Consider the following 20,805-nt stretch of genomic DNA (forward strand, 5'->3'; position numbering starts at 1 on the left):
TTTGTGAAACAAGGCCAGAAAAAATGTGGTGAAAATATACTGCACCTGATCCTGTCCTATAGAATTACCTGCTTCTGAAAAGTTTTGTATTGTTATATAATTATACCAGCAATTTACTGCAATCTTTTGTATGCTCTTTTCACCAAGCTTCAACAAAACTAAAATACAACAATAAGCAAGTTCCTTTATAGATGGTTTTAATTTTCTTCAGATATAAGTATTGCTCTCGGATTAGGTTTAGAAAATGCTTTAAAAAACACCATCCATAAAGCAAGAAAAAATGATTTAAATATAATGTTCATATAGTATTTTCATATAAATATAAGCCATAATGCACAAACCATGATCTTCTAATCCAGGAGGTGAGAACTCCCAGATATACAAGAGATTCTAGAAAATTCCATCATGTAAATAAATAAACTCAGAATGAGACTTCACCCAACTTCTGCAGAATTGTGGGAATATAGTAGGCCAAGAGGGAAAAGGAAGTATAAAATGGAATAATAAAAGGATGGTAAGTACAGGTATTATGTAATGACTTCTCTTTCATCACTCACCACTGGTATGAAAGGGAGACCATGGGATTAACCCTGTGGGTAAGGCATCATTACTCCCAGAGGCAAAAAAAAAAAAAAAAAATATTGCCACCACCCACAAAACAAAAAAATAGCAATCTTTGAGATTTAATATATTGACCCAATTAAAAAAATAGTAACTACAACTCATTGAGGGTTTTCTTTGTGTAAATCACTCTAGTATTTAATTAATTAAAAAAAACTGTAAAGATCGCAACAAAAGTTAAATTCTGAAAAGGTGTAATGGAAAAACATGCTCTTTTGATGTCAGTGATGTTATTTTTCCAGTCTACATTTTAAGGCCACATGGGTTTTAATTCCTTTCACTCTTATATAGACAAGAATGTATTAAATATATTCATTTAATGAAATTAACATAGTTGTATTAAATTAACATAGTAGTACTGAAGATTGAGTTAGATTATATAAGAATTTACAAGCCATTCAAAATCCCGTCATGTTTTACTATATCTTGACTGTCAGTTTGTTGTTAAATGACTTATGCCATTATGTGACACAATTAATTTGTTAATTCATATCAAATATTTATATTAAGTCCAATTTCTTAATGGCCATTCTAGATCATATAGAAATTAAATTTGAGTTGTAAATTTCCTCTTTGAAAATTCAATTGTATTATAAATCTATAAAATATAAATTCATAAGTAATATATTACCATAAAATATGCATATGGAAAATGTAAAATTGTAACTTTCCTGGATTTAAAAGTTATGTATGATCATGTTCATTTCAAATGTTAGTCATAACTTCTGAATATAAATTAGTAATCTTGCTAAGATTTAAAGACTACTTTGAACAAATAGATATGATCCGAATCTACATGCAAGGCAATATGCTAGGTACTGGGAATTCTTCAGTGACCAAGTGAAATGAACTATCAATGTAAAAAACTGAGAACTTAATAAAGGAAACAGAATTATTGGGCAATCATGATCAATTATGAAACAAATAGTCTAGAGCATTATGAGAATATGTAGTAGGGATATTAATAGGACACAAGAATAAGCTTGAACAATAAAATGGAATCATCTGGGGAAACTGTCAAGGGATGAGTATCCTCGGAAAAAATCTCTCTCTAAAGATTTGAGAAGAGTGTGACATTGGATACTTCTGAATAGGAGAAGTTGAACTTCTAAAGTGTAGAGAAAAAATAAATCATGATAAAATATTAGCCCCTGATTTAGAGAGAGATTACATCAAGATGGGGCATGCATCCTCAGTAAAAGGCTCAAATTTTATCTGAGGGTAATGGAGAGCCTCTTGAAGATTTTATGTGGGAGATTAATAAGAGGAAACTTTATTTTAATGATGTCAGGGTAAGGAATGGCTTGGTGGACACAATTGGGAGAGTTAAGACATTTGTGGAGGGGTCAGCAGCACTAATCTAGTGAAATGACTATGATGGTTTGATTGATACAGAGGCAGTAGAAATATAACGACACTGGTAGAGTCTAGAAATATTTAAATGGTAGAATTATAAAATCTTGAAGGCTGTTGACCTAACTAAGGAGAAAGAATCCAGGAGGACCAGGTATAGAAACAAGATGGCAAGGTGAAGGGATATGTCACAATCACTTAAGCATATACCAAATTTGAAGTGGAGTGGAATGATTTTCTTATAAAAGTATCCAGATTTTTGGTATACACAGACAAAAGCACAAGAGAAAGCTAGGCTGATGTTCAAAATCTGATTACGTTAATCATATATGTTTATATTTATATTTATATTTCAATATGTATGTGAAGTTGTTGGAATGTTGTTTTAAAATGAAAAAGACTTGATCTTGTTTAAATCATGAGAGAAGTATACAAAGGGAGATAATAAGGCCATATAGAAGAAAATATGTGGCAATAAATACAGTGCAGAGTAGAAGAAAAGGAAGAAGTTTATTATAGATTATTAAGACTGTGACTTTGGTGGCAGAAAGTTGAGGAATTTATTTTGTGGGATCTTCTATTTTCTTTATCAACTAGGAGACAATCAAGGAAATGGTGAGTTTCAAAGAAAGAGGGAAATGGACATGACCTGAAGTAAACAGGAAAATGTGAGAGAATGTTTATTAGGAAAAACACAGAAGGATCACTAGGCAACACTGAAATACTTTTGTAGCTGTTAAGTCACAAATTTATAGTAGTACACACCTGTACAGGTGCATTATTTTCCCAGTAGCATAGTCAAAAAAAGATACAATAAAAATTAAGTAGTAAATGGGTTTAAACAAACACAGTCACCAATTTATTTCCATGTTGAAATGCTAAGAAACAAATTTCATTTGCGTTGAAGCAGAATTAGGTCTGTGTGACATTTTTAGACTAGCTGCAGATGTGAGCTCGCATTACTGCATGGCTAATCCTGTGCTTCTCAGAATTCTCTGGGTCCCTAATTATTGTGCATTTATATTTTGTAAGAGAAAATGACTTGATAGTTGCATTTCTGTCTCCAGAAATTTTAAATAAATAAAAATAGAAGCAAAAAAAAGAAAGAAAAATCTCTACGAGGTCAATTTGCTTCTATATACTCTAAATACAAAATGCTTTGGATTTTATTTAGGAAAGTGATTATTAATATAAATATCAAATGTGGATACGTTTGAATCAGAAGCTATAATTTGGACTCAAAAGGTAATGGTCTATGCCTTAGTTTTTCACTTATAAAGACACTGTTAAAATTCTGTCCAAAGTAGCAGGTCAAAGGACATTCTGCGCATGCACACATGCGCACGCGCGCGCACACACACACACACACACACACACACAATTTCATGTGTTTAAGAGTTGAAATGAGGAATCATGATCATCTCACATGACATCTTTTACATTCTTCATCCAAGAACTCTAGAAATCCAGGAATTATGATGATGCCATTCATAGCATTGCACACAATTACAACCATAATATCATTAGGCAGTGATGTTACCAGGATAATATTTCACAGGAAAAACTAGTGAGTAATTTCAAATAATGTAAGCTGTATTATTTTTATATTAGCTTTGTAGTTCAGTTACTCTGAAAATAAAGCCCAACTTATATTCAATATTTAATAAAAGATAGGAAATATTTCTTCGATTCGCATTTAGAAATCATCTTAAATGACCTCCTTTAAAAAATACGGAAATAGATTCAAACAAATCCATTTTATATAAACAAAGGATAATTTGAATAAAATGTGTCTATTTCAGTGTTTGGATTATAACAGACATCCAATAAAAGATAGCCATTAAGGATTAGAAAAAATACATATAAATCATTTGGATTGTGCTCAATACATAATATCATGAACTGTGTTAGCTTTTAATGAGCTTGTAGTTGATTCCACAGAAGAGTGAGCTTTTTCATTTTTACCCCATCATGAAGTATGGCCTCCACAATAAAGTTTTTATTTTTATAAATTAATAAAAAATGTATGAGATAAAATGAACAGATCTAAAAATTCTAATGTATTGGACCCGACCTCTAGATAGCCACACAGCACATTTTGGACACCAAAGATTAGACTGAAATTGTTGAGGAGGGCAAAATATGTATTTTAGAAATGTAAATATAGGGGAGCACGCGTGGCTCAATTGCTCAAAGATCTGATTCTTGACTTTAGCTCAGGTCCTGATCTCAAGGTCTGTTAAGTTCAAACCCTGTATTGGGCTCTGCACTGACAATGCAGAGCCTGCTTGGGATTCTCTCTCCTTCTCTCTCTGTCCCTCCCCTGTTTGCACATGCTCTCTCTCTCTCTCTCTCTCTCAAAATAAATAAATAAACTTGAAGAAACAAAAAGAAATGTCAATATAGCTATCAGCATGATGGAAGATGAAAATTCTAGCAGGGAATCCAGAAAAGGGGAAAATGGTAAATTTGAAAATTAAAACTGAGGGAGAAGCAATGGAGAAGAGATAGCCAATTTAGGAAGAAGAATATTCAGAATGAAGTTACCAACCGGACATGAGATTAAGCAAAGGGACTTAGGTGAAAAATGACAGATCCTGAAGAACAGTAATGTTCAAGGTGACCAAAAGTATTTAAGTAACTGCATTTTGTTAAGGAAAACAAAGGAGGGAAAGGATTCCAGAATTTTTGGAGTTAGTACTTCCATAAATTAGGAAGTGAGCTAACTAAATTTGATGATTACAATGCAGTTTAACTGATGTGACTCGAGATTCAAGTGAGATTGGTTTACAGGAGTTAAGACACAGAAAAATCCGATGGAGAGAACTCCTTGGGGAAAAAAAAAAGTCTGTGAAAAAGGAGAGTGAATAAAGAAGTCAACAGAGGGGAGTTAATACCTCATCTTATTTATTTTTACTTTTTATTTATTTTTTATTTATTTTTGAAAAAGAGAGAGAGAGTACGTGAGTGGAGAAGGGGCTGGGGTTGGGGAGAGAGTGAATGACACAGAGGATCTCAAGCAGGCTCCACACCCAGCGCAGAGCCAACATGGGGCTCAATCCTACGACCCTGGGATCACGACCTGAGCTGAAATCAAGAGGTGGTCACCCACCCGACTGAGCCATCCAGGAGCCCCTAAAAATTTATTTAAGACATCATTTCCTAAGAAAAGCTTTGTTTGACCTCAAAAACTCTATGCTGGATACTGCTCCACATGTGCCCTCACATTGTGGTATGTCTTCAAGCGCCTTTTTAACAGGAAATAGTGTCAGGACTGTATTTTCAGTTGTTTTCCTGAAAAATCACTTCTATTCTTCGTGTTTATATTATTCTAAACTAAGGTAAGTCAAGAATGGAGCAAACATCAGGAGTGTATTTGGGTCAGTGATGTTAGAAGGTTGAATTGGCCGCAAGACAGTGTTATCTCAAGGATGAGTTTAGGAATGAAGAACATCAAAGGATTAAGCTTGGGGATGGAATAAGGTCAAGACTTTTTCCCTGCTTTTTCTCATTTAGTTATAAATGTATAATTTTATGATACTATATTATCATGCTGTAATGGCCAGTAATTAAATTTAGTCTGTCATTACTTTAAAACTATTTTCCTTTTCATTCCACATGCTCAATGAATAGGCCTCAGCATTTAAAAAAAAAAAAAATTTAACCTTTATTTTTTTGACACAGAGAATGAACGGGAGAGGGTCAGAAAAAGCGGCAGACACAGAATCCGAAACAGGCTCCGAGCTGTGGGCATGGAGCCCGACGTGGGGCTCGAACTCATGGACCGTGAGATCTCGACCTGAGCCGGAGTCAGACACTCAACCGACTGAGCCACCCAGGCACCCCAGGCCTCAGCATTTTTAAGTGGTTTTTATTAAAGATAACTTATGAGAAATAGAGTTTGTCTTCTGTGAATTAAAATGGTTTTCCATAAGTAACCTAGACTAAAAAATATTTTGCAATAACATCACTGTATCTGTGTGTGTCCATGTGTGTGGCCTTCAATACAACCTATGTAATTAAAACCTAATCGTATCACTATTTTTATCCCATTTGTAGACGGTTAAAACAAAATTTTAAATGACTACATCAAGGTTCATTATTTACCTCATTCAAATTCATATCTCCTACCTCTTGGTTGAGATCATATATTTTTTTCCTAGAATACTTTATAATTCAAAGCAGAAAAAATACATTTAAAGGAGTCATCTAAATTATACTTGCCATAATCTATTTAGTGTATAATATCAGGATCTAAAGTGGTAATGGGTATAGAAAAAAAAAATTAATGTGTTGAAATTCAAGTGAAGAATTAATGATGTTTGCTAACTATACAATATAAAGGAGTTATTTTAAAGACAATCATTTTAATTACAATTATACATTTTGTATTAATTTTGCTATATCTTGCAGTTAAATTTTATCAAACCTTTTATTTCATGAGATTCTTGAAAGGTATAGATAATTGTTGACACTTAAGAAAACACTCTAATGAATCAGATGTTATTTAGTAATACTCTAAAATATTTTCAGCACATTACCATTATCTAGAAGTTGAAAATTAATGCTAAGCAGAAAATGATGATATAATGGCATCATACCTTCCCCAATGTAATCATTTGCTTTTAGGAAACAGAAATAGTTTTATAAAATCAAAATTTGGATAATTTATGCCTTATTTTAGACTTCCTCTCTCACCTTCTTTAATTCAGAATATGATTTTCTAGATTCTCAATCTCTTTTTTTTCAAATTAAGTGAAACCTTCTTTCCATTGTCTATACATTTTAGCTTCCATAAGAATTTTTTAAAGAAATTTTTTTGTTCTTGTTAAAATAGTTATCTTTTATTGAAATTTACATAACTAACATATACAAAAACCCAGAGGCTGTATGTGGCTCCATTGCCAAAAATGTTTTGAGAGCTTAAACTACTTTTCCCCTTTCAGGAACCAACCCTTGCTTTCTAAAATTATTCCTTGAAAATGTTAAATGTCATAGAAGTGGTAAGACTTTCCTATACATCTTTTAGTATCTGCTAGAGTTATAATCACCCTTTACTGAGTCTTGGATAAATGATTATTGTATCTTCTGATATCTGCTGGAGGCCCACAATCTTTGAGGATCTAAATGTCAAGTCAAGCAAGGAAATAGTGGCTATAGTGGAGATATCAATGACCTGGACAGGGCCCTTCCTTTAGTCATTTCAGATCTAGACTAACAAACGTAAAATCAAGAAAATCTTGCTTGTAATATCCCCACCTTGTATATTAAAATAAGACCTGTAAGTTATAGTTTTGAAAGACAAAGCAGAACTACAGAATTTAGGATGTTTATTCTCACACTAAGAAAAAAGTGATTCTATTTACAACATAATTTGCTTGACATAAAAATCATAGAGACAAATTCAAGATAGCTCATGGTTCTAAGTGGCTCAAAGAAATTAAAGGAAAGGTAAATTCCAATCAAGAAAGGGGAAATAAAAGGGGCGCTTGGGTGGCTCAGACGGTTAATTGTCCAACTTCAGCTCAGGTCATGATCTCACACTCGGTTAGTTCGAGCCCCACATCAGGCTCTGTGCTGACAGCTCAGAGCCTGGAGCCTGCTTCAGATTCTGTCTCTCCCCCTCTCTCTGCCCCTCCCCTGCTCATACTCTGTCTCTGTCTCAAAGATAAATAAAAAACATTAAAAAATTAAAAAAAAAAAAAGAAAGGGGAAATAATGAACCACAACAAAGCTTCTGGGAGAAAAAAGGAACCCTAAAGTAAAAGATATTGTGAAAAAAAAAGGAATTAAAACACACACAGCAAAGATAAAATGATACAGACAGCAAACTATTACGTGACCCTAACATATATAAGACAAAGTACTCTCTATTACAAGTGACAGAAAATGCAGAATAAATTATTCCTTGGGCATTTTCAAATGTTTTAATCCTTATTAACATTTTACTTTATTATTACTAAAGTTAAAAAAAAAAGAATAATTTCCTGGAGGCTGGGTGGCTCAGTCAGTTAAGCGTCTGACTTCAGCTCAAGTCATGATCTCACAGTTCACAAGTTCGAGAAAGCCCCGAGTCAGGCTCTGTGCTGACAGCTCAGTGCCTGGAGCCTGCTTCAGATTCTGTGTCCCCCTCTCTGTGCCCCTCCCCCAGTCATACTATGTTTCTCTTTCTCTCTGTCTCAAAAATAAATAAACATTAAAAATTCTAATAAAAAGAAAAAGGAAAAGAATGATTTAGGGGCACCTGGATGGCTCGGTAGGTTAAGCATCTGACTATAGCTATTTTAAATTCTCTGCATAATTATGTCTGTGTCATCAGAGGTTGGTTCTGATGCTTGCTTTGTCTCTTCAGACTGTGTTCTTGCCATTTGGCAGGCCTTGCAATTTTGTTGAAACCCAAACAGACTGTTATTGGACAGTAAGAATTGAGGTAAATGGGCCTTCTGTGTGATGATCTATGTAAATCTGTCTAGGATTTGGTCTTTAGTGTTTTCTGGAACTATAGGTGCCAACAGCTTCAAATTCATTTAGTATCTGTTTTTGTCTCCCCTCTGGACTTTGGACTTTCCTAAGTACTCCTCACAGAGAACATCTGATTCTTGCAGCTCTTTCATATGTAATCTATAATTATTATATTGAAGTCCTGTTGGCTTGATGTTAGTGTTTAAGGAGAGCAAGCATTCTATAATCTTCCAGTTATAAATCTCAGTATTTTAGTGGATCTGTTACTCTCATCTGTAGCCTTGACAAATGATTTGCCTTATACAATTTGACCCTCTTAGGTGAGAAAGGAAGACTAGAGGGGTCTGGAAAGTGAGGTATGTCTTTTCCCATAGTTCTGAAACAAGATTTTGGTAAAATTTTCCCCCTAAAAACTAGGCTTTGGTCATAAAGAATGCCCGGGTTTGTTTCAAAAGGATTACTCTTCTCCTCCCTTTACCTGGGTCCCAAGAGGATCATTCTCAGATATTTACTGGAAAAAAATTGGTAAATATGTTGAAGGTAAAACCCATGAAACTATGGGGGCCCAGCTAGATTATAGCTTCTAGGAGCTTCTTCTTCTTATACTAGTCCACACTCAGCCTTTAGCAATTCATGAAAATTGCCATTTAACGTTCCTATCAGTGTATGCCTCCAGTGGCTTGGGCTCTAAGTAAGAGGGTTCTGCTGTGACTCTCTGTCATCACACATCTCTCTTGATTTTCCACTGCAACCTCAGTTTTCTGATGGGCCCAAGAAAATTCTTTGATTTTCATTTTGCTCAGCTTAATCTTGATATAAGAACAGGGGTGATAATTTCCAAGTTTTTTATATATCAGAGCTATAACCCAAAGTCTGCATGGAATTTTGCTGACTTTTTTTACTGGATTTTCAGATATGCTAGTGATTGTCTACCATCCAAGAAAAGGGCTTTGTCTACCTCCACCACAGGTAGCTCTACTTCATAGTATTCCATCATATGGATATAGTGCAATTTGTTTATCCATTCACTGGTGATGAGCATTGTTGTTTCCAGGTACTGTAACAAATAAAGCTGCTAAAAACATTCAAGAACGAGTCTTTGTGTGGTACCCATTTTTATTGATCATACATGAATATCTAGGAAAGAAATGGATGAGTCATATGGTTACTGCATGCTTATTTTTTTTAATAACCTGTCAAATGTTTTCCAAACTTGTTTTACCATCACACATTTCCACTGGCAATTTTTGAGGTTCCAGTTACTCCAAATCATCGCCAAAATTTGGTATGGGAAGTCTTTTAGGAGTTCTAGCAGATATCTCATGGTGGTTTAATGTAATTACTAATGATATTGAGCATCTTTTCAATGCCCATTTGCCATCTGCATATGTTCTTTAAAGTATCTGTTCAAAGTTTTTACATAGTCTTAATTGGGCTGTTTGTTTTCTTATAATTGAATTTTGAGAATGGTTTACACTTTTGAGATACAAATCCTCTGCCAGATTTGTGATGTGCAAATATTTTCTCTCAGTCTGTGGCCTAAATTTTCGTTCTCTTGAGGCTATCTTTTACAAAGCAGATCTTAATTTGATGTTTACCAATTTAGCAATTTTTCTCAAAGGTCTTGAACTAAATATAAAACCCCTATCAATATGGTGAAATACAAGGAGCAGTCTTTTTGTTTTTATTTGTTTGTTTGTTGCTTGTTTGTTTTCCCCCTGTAGACTTCCATCTTCAATCTGCAATCTGGACTCATTACTTTCCAGATGGAAGTCCAACTGTCTTCCTGGAACCTCCTACCCATATCATCCTGCCTATTCCTTTTGCCTCACATCTCTGTTGGATCCTTCTTTCCTGGACCACACATACTAGTTCTCTACATGAGCCCTCATTTTGGTGAAGAACATTTTTCAATAGACCTCTCACAAGGGTGAATGGAAGACACATTTTTAAAACCTCATATATTATTGGAGTCACATTTAAAAATATCTAAGTGGCATATGATCTATTAGATTCACATTGTTTTCTTTCTTTCTTTCTTTCTCTCTCTCTCTCTCTCTCTCTCTTTCTTTTTCTTTTTGACTGAATATAGAATGCTAGATTGAGGATCATTTTCCTTAAGGAAAGGCATTACTTCATTTCCTTCTTTGTTTAATTAAAAGTACAATACAATTATTATTTCTGATCCTTTGTATATGACATTTACCTTGGTTTTTCTCTCACAAAACTTTGAAACATTTCCCTCTAATGTCCTAAAGTTTTCATGATTAAGACTTGAAGTGTGTCATGTGTCATTCATTTAGATGAACCAACATAAGGTGATAAGGTGTGTGTGTGTGTGTGTGTGTGTGTGTGTGTGTGTGTGTGTGTTATTGTGGTTGTTAATTTAGAAACTTATGTCCTTTTTATTGTAAAATAGCTTTCCTTAAGGCATTTATTTTACTTAGTGGGTTCTTTATTCCACTGAGAAGTATGGTGCAAACAATATTGGTGATACCCAGGAATTTCTCCATTTGCTACTTGTTCTTTCTAAGGCTGAACCCCAAAACATTCTTTGTAAAATTTAAAATACTTTAGGGGCGCCTGGGTGGCTCAGTCGGTTTAGTGGCTGACTTTGGCTCAGGTCATGATCTCGCAGTCCGTGAGTTCAAGCCCTGCATCGGGCTCTGTTCTGACAGCTCAGAGACTGGAGCCTGTTTCAGATTCTGTGTCTCCCTCTCTCTGACCCTCCCCCGTTCATGCTCTGTCTCTCTCTGTCTCAAAAATAAATAACGTTAAAAAAATTATAATAAAAAATAAAATAAAATACTTTAAAAATAATATTTTTATTTGCAAGACACTTTATTAGAAATTCCTCAAGGATATGTTTTTGACATCTTACCTACAAAAATTACAATTACATTCTAGCAGTCATGCATGGAAATTGACAATAACAAGACTATGCTTCTTTTGTTTTTATTTTTTAGTTTTTGCAATAAAAATACATTACACATGACTTGACTTAAAAGGACTGTATGAAAATAACACACCTGCTTATTTTCCTACTAATGGTATATGATATATTTATCTTCTAGAGAGATGTTTTCCTCTAACTACTATGTAAATAAATCTATTTTAAACTGGAGAAACTATTAATTGTAATTATTAGCTTCTTAGTTTGTGTGTGTGTGTGTGTGTGTGTGTGTGTGTGTGTGTGTGTGAGAGAGGGGGGGGGGAGAGAAAGATAGCTGCAGTTGTGCTATACAATCAGAATACATTAAAAGACAAAAGCTAACTAGTGTTCCTTACAAGTGTTCCTGGTGAGATGGAGAAATCAGAAAATCTTTAAGTACAGAAAATCAGACTTAAATTTTCAGCAGTCTATGACCTAGAATTAACATCCTGGTCTTTTCCATGTACTTTATCACACAATCTCCTAGGCAAACTTCTTATAGTTTGCTATGTACTGTGGAAACTATATGCCCTAAACTAGATTAGCCAAATTGTTTTTAATTGTTATTTCAGTCTTCCCAGTAAAGTATTATTTTTTCCAAACTAAAAGTGAGTGAATTTGATGTCAGAAAGATCAAATAACTCATCCAAGATCATATAGTTTGTACATGATAAACTGAGGATTCAAAACCACTCTCATACACTGGTTACCAGTATTTCTGTGAAATGTCTCCCTAACATCCCCTGGCACCTTCAGAGATTAATTACTACCTACAGTTATCCATTATGCCTTACAGATATTTTCACAGATACAAATATGAGGAGATAATTGTATTACAAAATAATATTAATTACAGACATCTTCATTCAATATTCTAAAAGTCTCTTGGAAGATATATACATATAACACGTTGCCTAACATATATTAAGGCTGAAACATATTTACAGGATGATGACTGCAGGAAGAGAAGGAAGAAAAAAAATAAAAAAGAAAAGAAGAAAGGAAGGAAAGAAAGGGAGGGGAAAAAAAGAAAGGTGAATTAAAGAAAGAAGAGAGTTCAAGGCATAAGGATGCTGGGGCCATTAAGTGAGGCAGTATATATTAAACCCCAAGGACAATTTTGGCACATACTATTTTTTTGGTTAAATTTTTAAGGTGACAGATTGACTCCACACCCTGGTACAAATATGAGGAAATCTATTAATAGGCCTACATATTCTACACGTGGGGTCAGGGTTAGGACTGATTTAAAAACCATATACTGAAAACATGAATGGTAATTTGTTTCCAGAGAAAATAAAAAAAAAATTGGAAAATAGAAATTACATGATAGAGTAAAACAATTTCTTCAAGATGTCAGAATAAGTTAACATTTTATTGAGGGCTTAATATCTATCAGGCTCCATGCTAAATGTTTTATATGTCTTATTCTTTTTTTTAATGTTTATTTATTTTGAGAGAGAGAGAAAGAGAGAGAGAAAGTGGGGAAGGGGCAGAGGGAGGGGGAGAGAGACAAAGAATCCAAAGCAGGCTCCAGGATCCGAGCTGTCAGCACAGAGCCTGACTTGGGGCTCAATCCCACAAACCCTGAGATCATGGCCTGAGCCAAAATCAATACTTGGTTGCTTAACCAAGCCACCCAGGTGCCCCTATGTTTTATTCTTTTAATCTTCTACCTTTGAGTTAGCACAAGTATTTATCTCCATTCTATATATGAGGGCATGAAAATGTACAAAGAGCCATCTGTTACAAACTCCACTTTCAGTATACATTCTATGAAAATTCTCCCCATTAAAAATATTTTTCTTGAAGGCAGTATAGTGTAAAAAAACAAGAGTTTATGAGTTAACAATGGAACAAAATTCTGGTCCAGACACTGCCACTTAGTAGTCAGAGCATCCACTTACTATACTAGAGAATTCATTAATTCATTTTCTTACTTGGGGGGGGGGGGAGTTTAGATGTAACAATCTTTCACACACCTTTCAACTTTAACACTATGCTGTTACGCTTTCTTTAAAATAATAATACATACTGTTTGTAATGGTTAATTTTATTTGTCCGCTTCACTGGGCCATGGGATACCCAGATTTCTGGTTAAACATTATTTCTGGGTTTGATGTGAGGGTGTTTCTGGAAGAGATTAGCATTTGAAATGGTACACTGAGGAAAGCAGATAACACTTCTCAGTGAAGGTGGGAGTTACCCAATCTCCTGGAGGCCTGAATAGAACAAAAAGCAGACTAAGTTTGAATTCTCTCTCTACATAACTGCATAAGCTGGAACCTTGGTGTTCTGCTCTTGGACTGATAAATACACCATATACTTGCCTGGTTGTTGGGCCTTCAGGCTGAAACTAAATGATACTACTAGCTTTTCTGGGTCTCCAGTTTGTAGACAGCAAATCATAAGACTCCTGAGCCCATATAATTAGGTGATCCAATTCCTCATGGTAAATTTCTTCATATATTTTTATAAATAGGTAGATAAATAAAGCAATAAATAAGTGGATAAATAGATGGTAAAAAGATAACTAGATAATAGATATGTATCTCCATCACCTATTGGTTTTATTTCTCTGGAGAACCTTAATAAACTATTATTCATGATAATATCTGGCTTCTGTGGAAAACAGCTCCATATTTAGTGTTCTCTATATCTATTACATGAATTGATTTCTTCATTAACTTGGGAATTATTCTAAACCTCAGTTTGCTTAACGATAACATGGCACGAATGCAATTCTTGCTCTTAGAGCATGCAAATTGGTTTACGAGCCAAAGGAAAATTATGTGTGGAAGTGCTATATATGTAACATATTCTATTATTTTCTTTTCCGTTTTAAAATACAAATTATTTTGTAACTTGCATTTTTAATGGCTTGTTTCCATTCCATGGGACATGGTTAATAATAACAATACTAACAGTCAATAACAAAAATATTTCTAAATCTGTTTTTTTCCCACAAAAAAACCCTTAATCCTGTTTTTGTTTTTGTTTTTGTTTTAGGCACTAAAAGGCACCCAGGGGCACCTACGTGGCTCAGTCCGTTAAGCGTCTGACTTCAGCTCAGGTCATGATCTCATGGCTCATGAGTTCAAGCCCTGCATTGAGCTCTGTGCTGACAGCTCTGAGCCAGGAGCCTGGAGCCTTCTTTGGAGGAGTCTGTCTCCCTCTCTCTCTGCCCCTCGCCTGCTCCTTCTCTTTCTCTCTCTCTCTCCCCCACCCTCTCTCTCTCTTCCTCTCAAAAATAAATAAAACATTAAAAAAATTTAAAGCACTAAGATCAGTATTTCTTACTCTACACTCAAAGATCTTTACCAATGAGTTAATTTGGATCTACATCTATACTACTAAAGTTACATTTGAAACAATATGTAGGTTACACATATAAACAGGTAAAGAAACTATAAATGATATTGCTACTTTCTCATCACTATAGCCATGCAGGCCATTTTAGGATTTCTATGAGTTTATTCAGGTTAACAAGTTAAAGTGAAAGGGTTTATATTTGGAAGTTAACAATTAAAATATAGTAGAATGAAGTTCAAGTTTAGTTCTCTCAACCAAATGAAGATAATTACATCATAAAGCCCAATGGCCTTTTACCATCATTGCTGTAAATTATAGAAATTGATGATGAAATGGGAATAAAATATATATATATAATTTAATTATTTATATATATAATTATTTATATATATGTATCTAAGAATATATAGATACATATATATGTATCTAAGAATATATATGTGTGTGTGTGTATATATATATATATATACACACACACACACACACATACATGCTGAAATATATAAATTTGAGGCAAGGTGGTTAAAATTCAACTAAAAACATGGGGCGCCTGGGTGGCTTATTCGGTTGAACATCCGACTTCAGCTTAGGTCATGATCTCACGGTTCGTGGGTTCAAGCCCCACGTCGGGCTCTGTGCTGACAGCTCAGAGCCTAAAGCCTGCTTTGGATTCTGTGACTCCCTCTCTGCCTCCCACCCCCACTCACACTCTGTCTCTCTCTCCTTCAAGAAAAAATAAACATTAAAATTTTTTTTAAAAATTCAACTAAAAATATATTGTATGTTAAAAGTTTCCAGATGATGTTTATTGTACTCAAACATCTTCCTACTTAGATAGGTAGCAGAGAAAAAAAACGAAGAGTTAATAATAAAAGTTAACAACTATTAGCTATTAATAGACAATCTTTCTTTAAAGTGCCTAATATATATAAATTATCTAAGCCTCACATCATCTCCAAAATAAATAAATATTTTTCCCATTTGATAGATGAAGAAACTGAGTCCCAGAAAAATGATATCCCCTGTGCATCACAGCTAGTATTATTATAGGGAAATATAGGATAAAATAGGCAGAGAGTGAAAGGTTAGGACCTGAGGTCCCTGAGTAGGGAAAAACACATACTTTGGAATAATGGTGGGAACATGTCACCAGGAGCAAACTTCCTGGGGCGTTAATATTCCTCTTAAGAATTTAACAGACACCACCTACTCCCCCTCAGGTTCCCCTCAGAAATTTGACAATCAAAAGGCCTAACTAAAGTAAGTAAGCCATAATACTTATATTATACAAGGGACAGTAAGACCATAGTCTGACTCCTCACACAATGGAATCAAGCCAATCAGGAATGGACAACCCAGCACCTAGAGTTATTCAGCCAATAATGTTAGGACCTGAGAAGGAACAGTGGGGAAGGGTAGGGAAGGCACTGACCAAAACCTTATAAAACGAAGTCCCTTGCCTATAGTCTGCAGGCATTTACTTTAGAATGCCTCCTCTCTTCAAAGAGAGCTTCCATATTATTCTTACTTTCCAATCTTATACTCTAATAAACTTTTGTCTGCTGCTCCTTTTATTGTGTCCACCTCTTCATTCCTTAAAGTGGTGAGCCAACAAACCCTGGGTATTGAGGTAAAGAATCTTGCAACAGTATTTGTCAGTTTGAATCTAATTCCAAGCATTCTTCTTGGAGTGCCTGTGTCTTAAGTCACTTAATCACTTAAGTCACTGGACTAACTTGAAAAAAATATATATTTCAAAAAAATTAAGAAACATGGAAAACATGCAGAATTAAACATACATTATGAAAACTATGTTTTTTTGCCTCCAATTTTCCGTCTTTAACTCTTCCCTAAAAGGACAGAACATTTCTGTGTGTGTTTCATTACTATATAGCAAGTTGACAAACAACTGGTAAACATTCTACAATATCTGTGTTGAAACATCAGTGTACCATGCATTTTAAGTAAGGAAATAGATGGTTCAACATCTATTTGCTCCCAGGCACCTGGGTTGTTCTATCAGTTAAGTGCCGAACTCTTGATTTTAGCTCAAGTCCCGATCTCCCAGTTCCTGGGTTAGAGCCCCATATCACGCTCTGGGCTGACTTCACAGAGCTTGCTTGGGATTCTGTCTCCCTCTCTCTCTGTCCCTCCCTGCTCGCACTTTCTTTCTCTCTCAAAATAAAATGAACATTAAACAAAAAAGTATTTGCTCCGAGGCATCTGGGTGGCTCAGATGATTACGCATCCAACTGTTCAGGTCATGATCTCACTGTTCATGAGTCTGAGCCCCACATTGGGATCTGTGCTGACAGCTCAGGGTCTGGGGCCTGCTTCAGACTTTGTGTCTCTCTCTCTCTGCCCCTCCCCTGTTCATGCTGTCACTCTCTCTCTCTCTCTCAAAAATAAACAAACATTAAAAAAAATTAAAAGAAAATCTATTTGCTCCAAATTTAGTGAATATACTATCTAATGGTGAATGTAGGGTTTATTTTGATACTTTTCTTTTTGTTTAGGTCATGAAAAAAGTTGTGAAAACATCTTAATCTTCGAATCTAAACCCCATGACGTCAAGGTTTTCTTGTGTGTGTGTGTGTGTGTGTGTGTGTGTGTGTGCGCGCGTTTGGGTTTTTTTTTAATGTTTCGTTTTAGTGGAGAGAGTGCACATGTGAGTGGGGGAGGGACAAAAAGGGAGACAGAGGATCTGAAGCAGGCTCTGTGGGACATGAGGTTCGAACACAAAATCCCTGATCAGACCTGATCTGAAGTCAGATGCTTAACAGACTAAGCCACCCAGGCGCCCCTTGTTTTTGCTTTTAGATCAAGGGTTTTTGTCTGGTTGTTGTTGTTGTTGTTGTTCAATGCTATATATACAAAGCCCACTTCAGGGAAAAAAAAATGTGGAAGACTTTGGAATGAGGGAAAATGATTATTTTATGTCCTGTCCGAACTTTGGAGATATCTCCCTCTTATATTGTTTTTGAGCTATTTTACAACTCTGTAAACTATAGAATACTGATAGGGATGCAAATAATTCTTCTCTGTTGAAATGTACTTTGTGATCCATGGAAACACAACTGATTATCACATTGTAGAATAGTTATCAGTATTGCATCTATTCATAAGTTAATTCCATATCCTTAATGTCATGTGTATGTATTTGTGCCTTAAATTCTCCTTTGAGTTAGTTCTAAAATCTTATTGGTTTTCACATTAATTGGTGAGTTAAATAATATCTTTAATGGGTATTCATTTTATATTTGAGTTATAATTTTACCTTTAAAAATATTCTTTAATACCTAAAGCAGTGCATGGAAAATAGTAGATATTTGTCAGTGGATAGCATAATAAATGCATGAATGAGGGAATGAATAAAATCTGTTTTCTTAAATAACAGTTACTCTTCAGTCCTTACTAGCCTGAATTCCTAGTTATACTTGGCCAGGTGACTCAAAACACTTGCAAAAACTGTAATAACTCTATAATAAATCAACACTTTTGGATAATCAACAACATTTGGCTTTGTACTCTTTTAGGGTTAATTTAAGAATATTACTGTGCAGGGACAGGTGGGTGGCTCAGTCAGTTAAGCATCCAACTTCAGCTCAGGTCATGCTCTTGCAATTGATGTATTTGAGCCCTGCACTGGGCTCTGTGCCGACAGCTCAGAGCTTGAAGCCTGCTTTGGATTCTGTGTCTCCCTCGCTCTCTCTCTGTCCCTCTCCCTCTCAAGTTCTCTCAGCCTCTCTCAAAAATAAATAAACATTAACACAACTTAAAAAAACAATATTATTGTGCATATTGGATTAACTTTTCAAATGTATACAATATCTTAAATGTATTTGCTTTTTCTCTAATTTTGTAATAATGGGGTAAGAACACTTAACATAAGTTTACAGTACATTATATTTACTACAGGTAAAATGCTGTACAGCAGAGCTCTAGAGCTTATTCCCCTTGTTTAATAGAAACTTTATGTCTTTTGATTAGCAATTCCACATTTCCTCCTCCCCCCACCTCAACTACTGACAACCACTACTCCAGTCTTTGAATCTACAAATCTGACTTTTTAGATACCTCAGATAAGTAAAATCATGCAGTATTTGTCTGTCTGTGACTGGCTTACTTCACTTGGCATAATGTCCAAAGATTCACCCTTATTGTTGTTTACTGAAGAATTTCCTTTTTTTAAAAGAGTAATATTTTTTATTCATTCATCTGTTGATATAGATCCAAGTTGTCTCCACATCTTGGCTATTGTGGATAGTGCTGTAATGAGCATGATCCTGATTCTTCTCAAGATCCTGATTTCAATTCTGATGACTAAGGATCCAGAAATGGATTGCTAGACCATATTATAGTTCTATTTTTAATTTTTTAAGGAGCCTCCATACTCTTCATAGCAGCTCCAATATTTTGCATTCCTACCAATTATGTGTCAGGGTTCCAATTTCTCCACATCCTCACCAACACATGTCTTTTTCTTTTTTTATATAATATCCATCCTAATATGTGTGAAGGTATATCTCATTGTGGTTTTGACTTGCATTTCTGTAACAATTAGGGACATTGAGCATTTTTCAATATACCTGTTGGTCACATATATGCCTACTTTGGAGAAATGTCTATTTATAGCCATTTTTAAAAATCATATTATTGTGGGGTTTTTTAGTGTTGTTTTTTTTCCTATTGATTATGTGAGATCCTTATACAGTTTACAGATAAAGCCCTTATCAGATATATGGTTTGCAAATAGTTTCTCTCATTCTATACTGAAAACATTTTATGGGGGCTGTTCTAAGTTTTAAAATGTATGTAAGTATATATGTCTCAAAACACATACAAGCATATATATTTTAAGATTTCTATCCATTTTTGCATCCAAGTATATGCTAATTTTTATTATCCAATTTGCATATTCCATATAAATAATCCAATCTTCTCTGTAAGACTACTGAATATGTATTTCATTTAATTTTATCTTTCCTTGTATTCTCACATATTTTTAACAACTTTTGTGCAGGTGTGCTATAAAACCTAATGAATTCTGAAATTTTTGATAATTGAACTTTTTATGATTCTATCACTGTTTTTTAACCTTCCATTTGATCCTCTCTAGCTATTAAAAATTTAGTATAACATTAAAGTATAATGTTTCTGAAAACAACAAAACATGAAAATCAAAGTTAAATCTAGGATATCACATTTTAACATTCAAAATCATTTCAATATTTAGTTTGACTGCTGATTATGTCTTAGGAATTATGTGTACAACTAAATGTAAATGGAACCCTCAAATAAAACAGCAGGAAAAAAATAACACTTGTTGGTGCCATAAGATACATCAAATTCCAAGAATAGGCCTGTCACAGAAGATTTTTTTTAAAAATACAGTTTATATATTGCTAGGTGACAGGTGGGTTGCAATTATATAAATAAGTCGGGGATAGTCTGTTTTAAGAGTAAGTTCTCAATTATGGGAAGTTTGCTAAAAAAGGGTAAGTGATTATTTCTCAAGGAAGTTATAAAAGAAATTACTACACTGAGTGTTAACTTCAACTTGGTGACTTCTAAGGGTTTTCTGAATCTAGCATGATACAGACATTATGACCTTTTATCTTTGTCTATAATTCACCCAGTTCTCTGGTGATGTGAGCTTTTGGTTTTCTGAACCCTAGTAGGAAACTTTGTGTACCTATGATGAGGGAATTGTCATCTCCTTGTCTAGTGGATGGAAATGATCTCTGAAATTAACAACTTCATTTATTTTGTATTTCCTTTTACATATGCCAATAACAGCCATATCAAATGTATAACGTTGTTAAAAAGGTAAAGAAATTAAAAAATGTGAACATCTTTAGAAACTAAAGCATTTCATAAATATGTAATGTAGCTAGAAGACTACAACCTCTTTATGGGAAGGATCTGCCTTTTTGTAATCTATTCTTAACCCACAAACTACTTATTGTATTTTACCTATTAATGTTTGTTGGTGAGTGAATAACTAAGTCGATGCATGATGCACCAATTTTCTTGCAAAAGCTTTACTTGATCATGAATCTTACCTTGGAAAACTGTATGCATTTGTCAAGGCAAATTCAGTGCTGACTGAAATTTAGCTGTTT

The 20,805-nt window shown here is 34.5% G+C and overlaps 1 protein-coding gene across 1 annotated transcript in view; it reads right to left on the minus strand.

The window, feature by feature from the left end:
- The window catches only part of EYS (eyes shut homolog), a 1,764,056-nt gene that overhangs the window by 1,601,156 nt on the left and 142,095 nt on the right, over positions 1-20,805 (minus strand).

The sequence above is a fragment of the Panthera tigris genome, chromosome B2 (assembly GCF_018350195.1).
Source record: "Panthera tigris isolate Pti1 chromosome B2, P.tigris_Pti1_mat1.1, whole genome shotgun sequence".
Taxonomy (NCBI): Eukaryota; Metazoa; Chordata; class Mammalia; order Carnivora; family Felidae; genus Panthera; species Panthera tigris.